Source organism: Epinephelus fuscoguttatus, linkage group LG21 (genome assembly GCF_011397635.1).
Source record: "Epinephelus fuscoguttatus linkage group LG21, E.fuscoguttatus.final_Chr_v1".
NCBI lineage: Eukaryota > Metazoa > Chordata > Actinopteri > Perciformes > Serranidae > Epinephelus > Epinephelus fuscoguttatus.
The window spans coordinates 3617799-3633107 of NC_064772.1; the positions used below are offsets into that span (position 1 = coordinate 3617799).

A 15309-nucleotide genomic window follows, 5' to 3' on the forward strand; every position below is an offset into this window, starting at 1 on the left:
AAACCCCTCCCCTAATCCCATTTTCTCAAATACAGACCAAAGGTATGGCCACTCCAGCCTGTCAAAAGCTTTCATTGCGTCCAAAGACATAATAGCTGTAGGTATTTTCTCATCTTTACGAACATCAATTATATGTAATAAACATCTAAGATTATCATTGGCTAGGTGTCCTTTTATAAAACCAGTTTGGTCACAATAGACCAAAAAGGTCATGTATTACTGGAAATGATGGGCCAGAACCTTGGCATAAATTTTGAGATCCACACAGAGTAAGCTAAGAGGCCTATAGCTGCCACAGTCAGTCGGGTTTTTATCCTTTTTTAACAGTAAAGAGATTAGGGCTGTATTAACATCGCCAGAAAAACTGTCTTGCTCTATTGAGTGTTGAGTCATTGACAGTAAAAGGGGGCCCAAGATATCCCAGAAAGTCAGGTATAACTGTGGGGGAATACCATCCAGTCCTGGTGACTTTCCCCTCAGCATATCAGAAACTGCATTTTTAAGTTCATCTAAGGTGATGGGGGCTGCTAGGTGTACAGCATCTGCCTCTGTTAAATGTGGTAAATCAATTTGACTAAGAAAAGCCTCAAATTTAGTATTATCAAGGGTGGTTTCTGACCTATTTAAGTCCTAATAAAATGATCTGAAAGTATTGTTAATCTTTATATGGATCTGTAGTTATCTCCCCCTGTTGGGTTCTGATAGAAGGGATATCTGCGAAATGCTCGTTAGTACGAATTTTCATAGCCAAAAAGTGACTAGGTTTAGAACTATGAAAATAATAATGTTGTCTTGTCCTTTGCATGAGAAATTCGGATCGCTGTCTAAGAATGGTATTAATTTCTTTCTTGACTACTTTCAACCTCAGAGCTGTCTGGTCAGTATAATTAGTTTGAAGCGAGGAGTCCAAGGTAGCATAGAGGTTCTCGAATCTTCCAATTTAGAGAGACGCTCTTTCCGTAAATTAGATGCAAATAGTGTGGTGTAGCTCCTAATAAATCCGTTCACTGCGTCCCCTAATATTCTAGGATCTTTGACCGAGTTTATATTAAACTCTATGAATTCTGAGAGTTTATCCTTAAATTGTTTGCAGAAATTGTCATTTTTTTAACAGGGTTGTATTAAACCGCCATCTGGGGGCACGAGGGGAGAGTTTATTCAATGAGGCTGTAAAAAAAATACCTTTTTGATCAGACAGAGCTATGGGTAGCAGAGACAGACCAAAACTATCAAATAGATGGGGGGAGGCAAATAGGTAATCAATCCAAAAAAAAGTTTTATGTCTGGCAGAAAAAAAAAGAAAAATCTTTCAGGTAAGGGTTGGTCATACGCTACAGGTCAACCACCCCTGTGTCATGGGCCCATGCCCGTAGAGCGGCTAAGGCCTGTCTTTGGTCCGTTGTTTCTGTGGCTCCTGATCTGTCTATAGCTGGATCCCATACTGCATTGAAATCTGCCCTAACTATGAATACATAGTCAGTAAGCTCCAGCATTACAGTGGTAAGTGTACTATAAAAATCGGCACTATTTGAGTTAGGGGCATATGCAGAGACCAGTGCAATCTTCCTGTTACAATATTCAATTTTGGCAAGAGTTATTCAGCCTACTGAGTCAGCCCATATGTCAAGGAGTTTAATATTTAAGTTGCGCTTGGCTACAATGGCAACACTGCGGGTTTTAGAGCTCATAGAGGAGGATGCTATGACATGATAGAATTTGTTAGATAATCTAATGTCAGCCTGCAGTAAATGTGTTTCACTCAGTAAAGCTAAATCAACACTCCTCCTTTTTAAAAGGCCTAGGATGCTGGTGCGTTTATGTGGGATATTAAGGCCACCTGCATTCCAAACCAATATATTTAAACTAGCCATAGGTTAGAGCACAGTTAATATTGTGTAGGTGCATAAAAAACATATCTGAAAAATACCCAAAATTGCTGAGAGGTCCTAGGAGATCCCACCCACCCACCCAAAAAAAAAGGAAGGAAAAAAAAAAACAGGGCAAGTTCAGCCCCTCCCACTCGTCCCACAGACAAAAACAGTCCGCAACCGAAAAAAAGACGAAGGGCTGTCCAGAGTCTGAGCCCGACTACATCACATACTTTTAACCATACAAACCACAAAGACAAAGATAGTAATCTGTAATTAACTAGCAAAGAAGTCGTAATATTTATCCTGTACTGTATCACCATTAGAGAACCAAAGTACCACATTGACCAGATCATATTATACCTCATAAAAGATGTGTCAATCTTATTGCAAAATCCAGGCCAATTTAATAGATCAGATCAAAAGTTCTTATACATTTGAAAATACAGATGTGAGAGTAGCCAAAAAAGATATAAAAAGAAATTGAGATGATTATAAAAAAAATAAAAAATAAATAAAAAATTAACTAGTGAAGGGCACATGAGTCTGTATTTGTGTGCCATATGGCATTAGTGGAGTAACAAATAAATGCACCCATCAAAAAAGAGAAAAAAAAATGTAAAGAGAGGTGCATAGATATAATTGAGATTAAAAAAAACTGACCATCCTAAACTAATGTCATGGGCACATCAGATATAAGTAGTCACTGTCACACACATCTCACGAAGCAGATTTTGCGGTGCAATAATTGCAGGAAAAAATGAAGTTAACTTTAACTGCTTATTATTGAAAAAAAGAAAAGGGAAAAAATAAAACTTAGGTCAAAAACAACAAAAAACACCAAAGCCAAAAAAAGAGAGTATTTAGCTAACAGTCAAAGGGGTTTGGTGGCCAGAGTGAGCAAAAACATTACCAACTCAGGGGGTGTCTGGATAAGTGTCCAGGTGCTCCGGATCATGGGACGCAGCTGCAGCTGAAGACCGGTCAGTCAGTGGTTTGTCATCTGAAATATAGCCTAGATGGCTCGGGGATGCCCGCTGCTCCAGAAACCTCTCCATGTCCGCAGGTGAGGGAAAGAGGTGGGTAATCTGTCCGATCCTTATCTTGAGAGTGGCCGGGTAAAGGAGGAAAGCATCGATGCTTTTCTCACGGGCAGAGGCCATCGCTCATGAGAAGGCCCGGCGGCGTCTGGCTGTGTAGTCACTGAAGTCAGCGGCAAACCTGAGCACATTGTTGACTACGGAGGGCGAGTGTTTTTGCCTCGCCTCATGGAGGATGGCTTGCCTTGTAGAGAAGCGGAGACAGCAAAACATGAAGGCCTGTGGCCACTCTCCTTCCCTCGGGGGGCCGCCTCTGAAGATCCTGTGGGCACGTTCAATTTTGGGTTGCGGGTGTTTCAAAGTGGGAAACCACACATGGATCATCCACTCCAAAAACTGCACTGGTGTATCCTTCTCCGTATTCTCCGGCAAACCATAAACTCGGATGTTGCACCTCCTATTACGGTCCTCCAGGTCTGCAATCTTTTGTTCGAAGTTCTGTAACTTTTCTTGCACGTTGGAAAGAGCAGTGGACATTTTCTTAGTATCCCTTTTCAAGGTAGCCAGCTCTCCCTCAGCCGAGATAACTCTCGTGGTTACAGACGTCAACTCAGCCTGCATGGTGTCAAGTTTGCTAGCCACCTGCTGCAGGCTAGCGTCCAGCTCCTTGCGTAACAAGGCTCTCACCACATCCGCGATGAATTTGATGTCCTCATCTTTCAGTGCTCCAGCTGCCTTATTTCCTCTCGTCTTTGGCATTGTTTGCTTGTAAGTAGAGTGGGTTTGTTCGGCGTAAAGTGGCCAAAAAGTAACTTAGAAGTGGGATGTAGTCGGAGAGCTCACAACTCATGCAGCCATTCCGTCTAACGCGGCTACTGGAAATCCATTAGACAAGTTTTTCTGTGTGTTTTTTTTTTGGAGGGAAAGCTTTGTGTTAGCTTCATGGACTGCAGATAAATTAGCAACTAAACTGTAATCTGGTGCAATGCATCTCTTATGTAGCTACATGAGATTAATGTAGGCTATTTGTGAATACTCCCTGACATTGGACAATGATGATAAATGATGGTTTTCAGTTAAACATTTTATGTATTTAAATGATGAATGTGACAATATGAGCAAGTGTGCTTCTGTGAGAACATCACAGAAAATGATAAATTTGGCATTAAGGAATAACAGTTTTATTTAACAGAGACCATATTCCAGCATTAGGACAGCAGAACAAAGGTGGGGCTATGAAATGGTTAAAAAAAAAAGCCATATGAGATTTACTGCATGCACAACTATGTACACAACTCTTCAAATGCAGATTCCACTGCCTGACATCAGGTTGTCATTATACAAAGGAGGACAAGAGACTTGAGACAGTCTCTCAATATGGTGGAGCAGAAGAACTTCCAGTTCAAGCGTGGAGCAACACACACTTAGGACAACCCATTCTCAACATATTCTGCCATTACAAAAATATTGTTCACTTTCCATCCCAGATCTCATGACATCTGTAGTAAGATGCTGCAGATGTTTTATAAGTCTGTGGTGTCAAGCGTGTTGTTTTATACTGTAGTCTGCTGGGGAGGAAGCATCAGACACAAAGATGCAAGGCGGCTGGACAAACTAGTTCAAAGAGCTGGCTCAGTGATTGGAGTCAGGTTGGACACACTGCAGTAGGTGGTGGAGAGATGCACACTGAAGATGTTTGTAGCAAATGCTAAGGTGAAAAGATGATTAAACTGGTCAGAAGTAGAAGGCTGGGAGGACTGAATTATTCTGCGGTACAGAATAAAAATGAAAACCAAAGTCAGGTTGCTTTTGAAAGTGTATTATACACAGTGGACACAGTAGTTAATTTACAGAATATACAATTGGCCACAAGCTTTAAATAGATAGTTCAGGTAGACTATGTCTAGATCAGTGCACCTTCTAACAGATAACCAAGAGAAAGGTTATTCCCCCCCCCCAAAAAAAAATACTTCAATGAATCCACATGCATTCGTCAAACCCACAGAATGGTAACCAACACTCAACATTCAACATCAAAACACTGCGGCTGGTTGCTGCCCCAGTCCCAAATATCCCATCTTATCCCCCAAGAAGAGTGAGAGAGTCTGTGTGAGATGAATTGGGTATGAATAGTCCGGGCAAGGGGGAGAGGAAGGGATTGGGCTGGTGAGGTAGTGTGTGAGGATGTATGTGTGGGATGACCGGGGAAAGAGCACACGGTGCTGTCACTGGCGTTCCACCACACAGGCAGACCCGTTCCCTCTCTGGATTCTTCTGGTTGCTAGCTCGCCATCAATATCCCAGGAAAACCTGGCCTGGATAAACACAAGGCCACTTTAACAAATCAGCATAATAAATAAATCACAGCTGTGTCACTTCTGGAAGTATCAAGAAGCCCAAGAATACATAGAAATATCAAAAATCTCGAAAATACATAAAGTATCAAAAAGCTCAAAAATACATGAAGTGAAATAACCCATTAAATTCACTTAATACTATTAATAATATGATATTAAAATAGCAGTGCTTCACAGACATAGAACATACTTTAAATACACACTTTACCCATACAAATACATGAACATAGTCCGTAAGTACATCACATCATAGAAACCCTATACCACCAGAACGAGAGTTACTTAGCTTAGCAACTTAGCATGTAGCAGCAGAGCATGCAGCACGCAGCACAACACTCACCAATTCCGCTGTTCATTCTCAAGCACACAGTCACTCAACCCGGCGGCGGCGGCGGCGGCGGCCGTGGACACATCTACAAGCAGGTAACAAAGAACAATGTATTCCGGGTATCCCGTTACAATAATGTTTAGAAAGAGAATCGATAGTTACCAAGCTCTGTCTGTCGGCTGCACGCCACAGATACTCGCCGCTGCACACACGCTCGCTCTCTCTCTCACAGTCTGACTCTACCTGCTGCTGCTGCTGCTACTGCCGTATACAGCCGTAGGGCTGCCCTGATTGGCCCGCGCAATCTCGCGAGAAACCCAAGAGGATGACATCACTGTGCAGGCATTTGTACCCTGGGTTACATGTTCAAGGCCATCATGAATAACCTGGGACCTGTCAGAGAGACACACACATTCAAATACACCCACTGTACTCTGATAAAAGATAAGCAAGACATGCAGATGATGACATATGCTTTCAAATCAAAAAGTGACTCAGCAAAGGGTGGTCACTTTGTTCCCATCCCTGGAGCTGGAAAAGGCATAGCTTGAGGAACAGCAAACCCTGCAAGAAGAAAACATGACACACATACACAACTAAGAAAAGGAACAGCCACAAAATAATTTGCTGCTCATGTAATTTCTAGCTACCTCACTTGTGGAGTCTTTTGACAGCAGAAACTTCACAGGGCTCTTTCAGGATCACCTAAACGACACAATTTAAAATAATTAAACTCAACGTTCCATATAAACATGTAATATTTTTAAATCAGAGGTAAATAATATCATTAATTCAGTGGTAACAGGTGTTGTGATATATTCCCATAGTGTTTAAACCACTGTGCAATGTTTTGGTCTTGTACGATTAAGTTTATGAATGTAACATTCAAAGACAAGCTGAAACAGCATTTTTAAGCTGTCTAGCCTCTATAGTGTGACTGACATATTTCCAAGTTAAACATAATATATGCCTTAAATGCTGACAGAAATAGTAGTAGTAGTGAAGTGGTAGTCCTATTTTAGTTTGTCATCACATAGCACAAATTATAAGATAACAACACTCTTATGTAAACATAAAAAGAATACACAGTACATAACGTTAGGTATTTGATAAAGCCTCAGGCAGAAGTATGTGCACCTTGCCTACATTATCTTCTTATGGAACAGTTGAGAAAACTAATAAAAGCTAACACATCCTATTAACGTTACCCTTAGCTAACACCGTCAGGTTCGGATGATAAAATCTAAATAAAACCCATTAGTAATCATCCCAACTATATGTGATTTGTCTGTGATTCATTAATCAAACAGGAACACCACAAATGTCAGGTGCTAAACGGTGCTAAACCTCCACAGCTGGTGACGTCGAGCTAACAAACTAGCAGGCGATGGCTGAAAATCGATCATAATTCCTGACTCAAAAAAAACACAATTACATTGTGAACATACAAAAAAAATTGATATCTACGTAATAAAGGACCTCTGATATAATAAACACACGTAATGACTTAAAATTGGTTGATATTTCATCACCTTACCTCAGGAGTTTCTCGCCATGCGGCCATTGAAATAAATGGGGTCCGACGCCACTGGAGTAATGTTTGGAACTATAGAGGGCTCCATATCCCAGAAGGTCTGTCCGCTACGTTTTACAACGGAGTCCTATGGGAGTGTCGCCACTCTGTTCTTATCTATCGCTCTGATGCTAAGCAAAGTGCGATTGGCTGGAAACATGTCACATGGGAACAGATGCCTTCAGGGCTCACAAAAAAAACTCTGGCATACTGATTACAACCACACATTCATGAAATGGTCAAATTATCATACATTTGGCCTTTTTTGGGATTATTGATTGTACATCGTACAGAGGGCCAAATTATCGTACAAATACGATAATTATCGTACACCTGGCAATGCTGCCGAGCACAGAACCTTGTGGAACTCCAAAACAAACTTTAGTATTTAGAGATGATTCATCATGAACATGAACAAACTGAAAACGATCAGATAAATAAGATTTAAACCAGTTTAGTGCAGAATCTTTAAGGCCAATTTAATGTTCCAGTCTCTGTAGCAGAATTTGATGGTCAATTGTGTCAAATACCGCACTAAGATCTAATAAAACAAGTACAGAGATGGGTCCTTTGTCTGAAGCAATCAGAAGGTCATTTGTAATTTTAACTAGTGCTGTCTCAGTGCTATGATGCATTCTAAATCCTGACTGAAATTCTTCAAATAAATTATTATCATGGAGAAAATCACACAGCTGGTCTGCGACTACTTTCTCAAGGATCTTAGAAAGAAAGGGAAGATTAGAAATTGTTAGAAATAGTTGGCTAACACCTCTGGATCCAGGGTGGGCTTTTTTAGAAGAGGTTTAAACTTAAAGTGTCAATAAATCAATCCTGCCGGTTTAGACTTAACACTGTTATTCTTAAGGATGATACTTACATCTTACTTCTCCACTGAATTTAAGGCATTTTTATCCATTAACTTACCATCATCAAGGAATCCTTAAATCTTATGGGAAACTTGCAAAGCTTATGCAAGAGGGCTGATTATATCATACTTTACAACTAAGAGGTGCCAAAAACTAGAGAAACATAAGTCGTTAGAGGATAAATTGTCAAATAAAGAAAAAGCTTATATTAGCTCCCCATTGCCTACTTTATGGTGAGAAATTTCGACTCTCAGATCAGCTATAAATTGTCTTCTTACTAAAGATGCAGAAAAAAATTATTAAGAACACTAAACAGAGGTTTTATGAACATGGGAATAAACCAGGGAAATGTCTTGTGTATCTTGCCAGGAAGCTATTAGAGTCCCAATCTATAGCAGTCATTACTGATGCTGATGGCCAAAGGGTATATGATAACAGGTTGATACATGACTGTTTGAATAATTTCTATATACTCTAACTCCATATACTTCTGAACAGACGACTGATGCGCCTCAATTAATGGAGGACTTCTTTGCTCAGATAAATCTCCCAACATTATTGGAAGAGCAGAAAATCGTCTTAACAGTCCCATCACAAGAGATGAAGTTGTTAAATTAAAAAACTCCAGAATGGGAAGTCACCGGGAATTTTTGAATTTTATAAGGAGTTTCAGGACTTGCTTTTAGAACCATTACTTGAAATGTTCAATCATTTGTTTTTCTATGATAGAATTACCACAGACTCTTTAGGAGGCTAACATATCACTTATACCAAAGAAAGGGAAATGTCCTGAGTCTTGATCATCCTGCAGACCGATAGCACTTTTAAATGTGGATCGAAAAGTGCTTTCTAAAGTTTTAGCTACTTGTTTGGAGGATCTATTACCCATACTAATTAAAGAGGATCAAACTGGTTTTATAAAAGGCAGAAATTCAACTAATAATATTAGATGTCTCTTCAATGTTATTCAGGCCTTTGAACAAAAACCCACAGATGGTCTGGTGCTTTCTCTGGATGCAGAGAAAGCATTTGACTGAGTTGAATGGTCTTTTTATTTTACACATTAGAAAAATTTGGTCTCGGTAATAACTTTGTGAAATGGGCTGAAATCATTTACAGTGATCCTCAAGCTGTGGTAATAACTAATGGGATGAGGTCTGATTATTTTGGTACACACAGAGCAACTAGACAGGGCTGAGGCCATTAGAAGCACGCCTTCTACACATCATTTACAGATCGGGGAGATGCATCATAAAATAACTTTCTATGCCGATGACGTGTTGGTGTTTTTATCTGACCCCAAAACATCAGTTCCAGCCCTAAATAAGACAATAAACATATTTAGTAAGTTCTCTGGATATAAGATTAATCGAAAAAAGTCAGAGGCCATGCCCCTTGGAACGCTTACCACCATACCCAATACTATGCCATCATTCCCTTTCAAATGGTCTTCCTCGGGATTTGTCTATTTAGGTATTTTTGTCACTCCACTATTCAATCAGTTGTACAAAGCCAATTTTGTTCCATTATTTGGTAAAATAAAACAAGATTTAGAGCGTTGGAACTCTCTTCCTGTTTCTTGGTTGGGACGCATAGCCTTAATAAAAATGAATGTGTTACCAAGGCTACTTTATCCCATTCAAATGATTCCTATACTGTTTTCCAATAGGGTTCTAAAAGATTTAAATAACTGGCTCAGCTATTTTTTGGAGCAAGCGTAGGCCTAGATTAAAAATGACGGTGCTACCGTTGTCAAGTTTGATGGGTGGCTTAGATTTGCCCAATATCAAAATATATCAACTGTGTGCTCACCTGAGATTTATATCTGAATGGATAAAGAATGACAGTTCCTCTATTTGGCTGGATACTGAAACATCATTGTCGAATTATAGATTACAGGATTTATTATTTTTCGAAAATTTGAAGGACATAGAAGAAAATTGTACCAATCCAATAACAATCAATGCTTTAAAGGCATGGCGAGCATCCCGCCGCCTGGAGGGCAGATTTAAATTAAGTTCCACATTTACCCCAATAACTAACAATCGTGAATTTTTGCCAGGAATATTAGATCCTGGTTTCTGGCAATGGGGTTACAAAAATATAACAAAATTGGGAGATTTATTTTCAAATAATAGCCTAATGTCATTTAAACAATTGACAACAAAATACAAACTCCCAAAACAAGACTTCTTTCGTTTCTTACAAATAAGACATTTTATCACTAAGAGTACAACCCTTATGGAACGTCCTGAGATAGTGCTGCACGATTAATCTAATCGCAATTGCAATCATGATTTCAGGCTGTGCGATTACATAACCGCATAAAAGTAAGGAAGGACACTTCACAAAAGGAAGAAGCCGCTACCAGCGATGTTAGCATGGCAGCGCTAACTAGCCTGCTGGAAGACCACAAGGCGGCTCTCTCATCGGAATTCAAAGCCTCCGTGGCCTCACTGAAATCCAAAATCGACTTGATACACACTACAACACTACAGTATCAGACCATGGTCAACGGATCAACTCCCTGGAGACAAACGCCAACCTGACCGACGAACGCTTAACCATATTGGAGGCTACCTGTGCGGAGCTAGCAGCTAGCAACGCTAAGCTAAGGGCTAAGACTTCGGACCTCGAGTCAAGGAGCCGACGTGCTAACGTTCGCTTAATCAGGCTGCTGGAGTCGATCGAGGGACCCCGTCCAACCACCTTTTTGTCTAACCTGCTGCAAAAAGTGATGGGTAAGGAGGTGCTGCCTACACCACCAGAATTGGAGCGTGCACACAGGACTCCATTCACCAAGCCTAAGCGAATGAGAAACCGAGGACTGTCATCATGCGTTTTCACAGATTCCAGACCAAGGAAAAGGTAATACGCAAGGCTAGACGGAGGAGAGGGCAGTTTCGCTATGACGGCAAGCCGACTATCCTGCCAATGTGTTGGAGCTTCGCTCCAAGTACCGGAAAGTTATGGCACAGCTGTACGATCTTGGCCTCAAGCCCTCTCTACTATACCCGGCTAGGCCGAAAATCACCGCAGAGAACGGGCATGCAGTTCGGCTCTCATCGGTTCAAGAAGCCAAGAAATACATTGCCGACAGACGCAACACAACTTGAGACACGGTAACTATAAATGTTAGCCGGCCACCTCGGTTGACATGGCTCAACCGAGATTTTTCTATAAAGTAACATAATAGTTACTGTTAGCACGGCTCAATCGAGATTTCTCTTCAAGTACTGTTATTCACCAGCGTAGCCTTGAGCTAATGGCTTTCCATTAGCGTAGCCTGGACTGGATTACAGTAGGCCTACTGTTTACTTGGCGATACAGCCTGAGCTGAGCATCTGTTGCTGTATTTGGACTGAACGATCTTTGGTTATTATGACCCGACCTAGATTTTTGCTACACGAGAGTCATTTTGTTACATTATGTGTGGACCTCCTTGTGTAGTGTGCTCTCTGTTTGCTTTGGACAATTTTTGTTTATTTAACTCTTTGTTGCACACTTGACATGATTGTGTTACGAAAGAACTGAGCTGTGTAGCATATTTTTCATTCAGCATGGACACTAATTTCATCATCTGAAGAGATTTTTGTTTTCTCTAAAAAACAAACAAAACAAAAAAATTTTTCTTACTATTATTCTTGCTAATCAAAATGTTAATATATTCAGCTCTGCAGATGGTGTTGTAAGCCCATTTATATGTTGTAGTCTTTGCAGCCACCTGTGCTATGCATGGGCCTCCTTATGTAACTTGTTTTCTGTTGTTTTAGTTGCCTTTTAATTAACAATTGTTGTTGCACACCTGATATGACTGTGTCATGAAAAGATTGAGCTGTGTAGCATATTTTTCGCTTACTATGGACACTACTTCCATTTTCTGAAGTGACTGAACTGTAAATGGAGCGGCCTGGTCCGAGACACTTACATTTCCAGCAATCTTTGTTTTCTCTTTAAAAAATAATAATGATAATTTTTATTTATTACTACCATTCTCGGCAATTAAAATGCCTCGGTTAACATATTTAGCTTTGCAGATGGTTTTGTAAGTCCACTCATATGCTGTAACCTCTACGGTCGGGCCTCCTTACTTTCTGTTTACTTTGGATGTTTTTATTTAACCCCTTTGCTGTACCGCTCTAGTCGGCATTATTATAAAGTAAAAATGTAATATCATCAGCACTTCATAAACACAGAACTGGTACTTAATTCCTCTTATAACTTACTCAATTTCAAATTTGGAATACAACTATGCTGTCTGCTCTTGTAATACTTAAGTTCATTACTACTGTTGTTTTGACTGTTGTTTAAAAAAAAAGGAAAGTGCGTATGTTATAATTAAATCTCCTCAGATTATACCGTTCCTCATTTGGGGTTTTACCTTTGTACCGACTTTGTTTACAGTTTAAATTGTGGGAGGAGAGGTTTTGCAGGGGAAGTGTAGAACTGACTATGTCATGTAGAGCTGTATCTAAGGAGATACAAGTGTCTAGTGTTCCCTTAGGGACTGGGTTTGTTTTTGTCCTTGTCTTGAATGAATGTGTGTGTGAGTGGTTTTGTACCCCCCCTCCCCCCCAATCCTTTTTTCTGCTAAGGTATCACTACATCGAAAGGTCCAAGTCATAAATGAGTGGCAGGAACATCCGTTTCATTTCCTGGAACACCAAGTGAACACCGAGTGAACGAAGTTACTAAAGCTAATAAGGTAATATCCCACTTTCTACATCTTAGGAGAGATGTTTGTTTCCTTCAAGAAACGCATCTTCGCACCTCCAAAGTGTCTCATATTAAGAAACTGATGAAGCAGAATTCGGGGCCTGGAGTTGGGCCTCGTGGCTCCCGACCTCGTCTTCAACTTTCAGACTGAACTTACTTTCTTTTCTATTACAAACACAAACAGTATTCTGTGGTCAAGGAATCACTAGAGACATGTAGAATCAAGTGCAACTGAGTTTAATGTACTAGCAGGCGACTACACATACAACTCAATGAGTCAAGCTGCGGCTTTTTCCTTTAATGCTACCCACCTGAGCCCGAACATAATGGTGTCATGGTTTTTCCCTTTTTCACCGAAGCCAGTTTTAACTGTGTAATCTTTTTCCGAACAGCCTGGGAACGATTCATATTTCCAGGCCATATTAGGCCGAGCTGGAATCCCCCAAACTTTCCCACCATTATGTTCGAGCCCAGTCTCACGTTATTTTTTAAAAATAATGCACATTAAATCCTAGGTACTTTCCACTTCAGTCTTAGGTGCTCACATGCTATACATAGAGAGATGAGTGTGTGTGTGTGTGTGTGTGTGTGTGTGTGTGTGTGTGTGTGTGTGTAATATGTAGATACATGAAACAGCAAACCAGTGTGTGACTGGGTGTAAGTGAGCAGAGTACATTGCCTCGACATGTATTTTTTAAAGGTCACTTGAGGACAAAGCCTAAGATCAAATGAGTACATTATATTACATCATGTGTGATGTCTAGCAATTAGCTAGACATCACACATGACTAAATTCTACTGCTTGTAGTTTTATCTAGGCACAACAAGGGTAAAACACTCAATCAGTAGTGATGTTCTATCACAGTGCTCAGTCTAAAGACTACAAAAGTGATTGTTAAGAGTAGTGCAACACACAAGATAAATCATAGTGGATATATCGTCATTCCAGTGTGTTCATAGTTATATAACGATTACATCGAGTAAGACACTCTAGTGATCCTGCAACTGCTGATATAGCACAGTCACTGGTAAGTGGAGACATAAGTCGATGTCCCAGCCATACGTAGACAATGGTAGGCTGCAACTTGGTCCTTCAGTAGCTCAATCTCATGCTGCAGCTCTCGGTAGGTTGCCAACTGCCTCCGTAGGTCACAGTTGTCTCTTGTCAGGATGCTGAGTTGAGCGCGCAGGGTGACCTTCTCCTGTTGGTCTTGCTCGTGTTGTGCCCTCAGGGCCCAGCGGTTCTCTACCATCCGGATTTTGTTGGTTGCGGCTCGCAGTTTGCGCAGTCTAGGTCGCAACTCTAGGGGGAGGCAGCTAACTAGGTGGCGGTAGGGTTTCAAAGGAACATCATGGAGCTGGGTTTGCAGATCATCCACGAACTGTTTGTATCTCTCCGTGGTGGGCTTCTCGTTTTGCAAATCACGGAGGTGCCTTTCCACCTCTTCAGGACAAACCTCATACTCACGTTGCAACAAGACTCTGGTAGCTCAGGGCATTGGTTTCTGTGGCAGGGGTGTGCTTATGTTCACTGGTGGGGATTGTGGTGGGTCCAGCATTGGCTGGGGCTCACTGATAGGTGAGCTGGTTGGAGAATAGGATGCATGTACAGGTGTCGGCCTTTCTGCATCTGTTTCGGGATCCTCCTCTGAGAATGAGGATGCCACTGCTCACCCTCAGGAGCGTCACATTGCAGAGGCTGCATCACCATGGAGGTTGATCAGGACTCGAGTACAGTTGACACCATGCATCGGGATGAGGAAGGCCCCATGCTGTCTGGGTGCGTCTCCCACGGGTTCATCATTTGGCCTGGGCCTGGTCGGGTCACGTCATGCACATTGATAGTGCTGGGGGGTTGGTTGAAGGTTCTCTGGCCTGACATCCCTCCTGTCGCTGTCACTCCCCATTCCATCATGGCCATTGCCTGGCCTGGGGTCTCAAGTGGGAGCTGAACCTCTGGTATGGCACGTTGTGAATTGTCAGTGGGGTTGAAGGGGGTTGGGCTCGGGGTGTATGTCAATGGCGGCTGTATAAGCGGAGACGTGTAGGTCACTGGCGGGGTCATCGGGGCATACTGGTACCAGTGGGCTTCAGTCTCATTCCAACAATTCTATTTCCTTGGGGAGCCTTGCCTTTTGCGGTATCATCATAACAAACTGTCCTGTAGCCGCTCTCATGGCCCTTCTTATCAGGATCTGTATTAGGGGAAGGACACAGCAGGTTACTAAAAGAATGGTCAATACAAGAAGTCCAAATATCATCCCTATAGCTCTCAAGATTTTTCCCACGGAAAACTTCTCTAGCCACTCAAGGAGTGATGAGGTTTTGGTGTTCCAATTAGAGTGCTGCACTTGTTGGTCTCTCAGCCTGCGTATGTTTTCTAAAGCTCTGTTCAGGTTTCCATCCTCACCCGTATTCATGGGGATGGCCGTACAGCACTCTTCTCCTATAACGTCACAGACACCTTGGTCTTGGGCTAGCATTGTCTCAATGACAAGTCTGTTTTGCACAGTCATTAAAGATGTAGCATGCAGTTGTTCACTGACGCCCTCCAGCACTTC

At 41.5% G+C, this 15309-nt stretch overlaps 1 long non-coding RNA gene across 2 annotated transcripts; it reads right to left on the reverse strand.

The window, feature by feature from the left end:
• Positions 1-3764: 3764 nt before the first annotated feature.
• Positions 3765-8353, reverse strand: LOC125882143 (uncharacterized). Of its 2 annotated transcripts, XR_007448301.1 has the most exons (5): positions 7131-8353; positions 6244-6298; positions 5756-6157; positions 5606-5678; positions 3765-5223 (listed from the first exon to the last, which is right to left on the reverse strand). It is a non-coding gene; the product is annotated as an uncharacterized LOC125882143 (long non-coding RNA). The 2 variants fall into 2 exon arrangements; XR_007448300.1 differs by having other exon boundaries at positions 3766-5223; positions 6244-8348.
• Positions 8354-15309: the final 6956 nt, after the last annotated feature.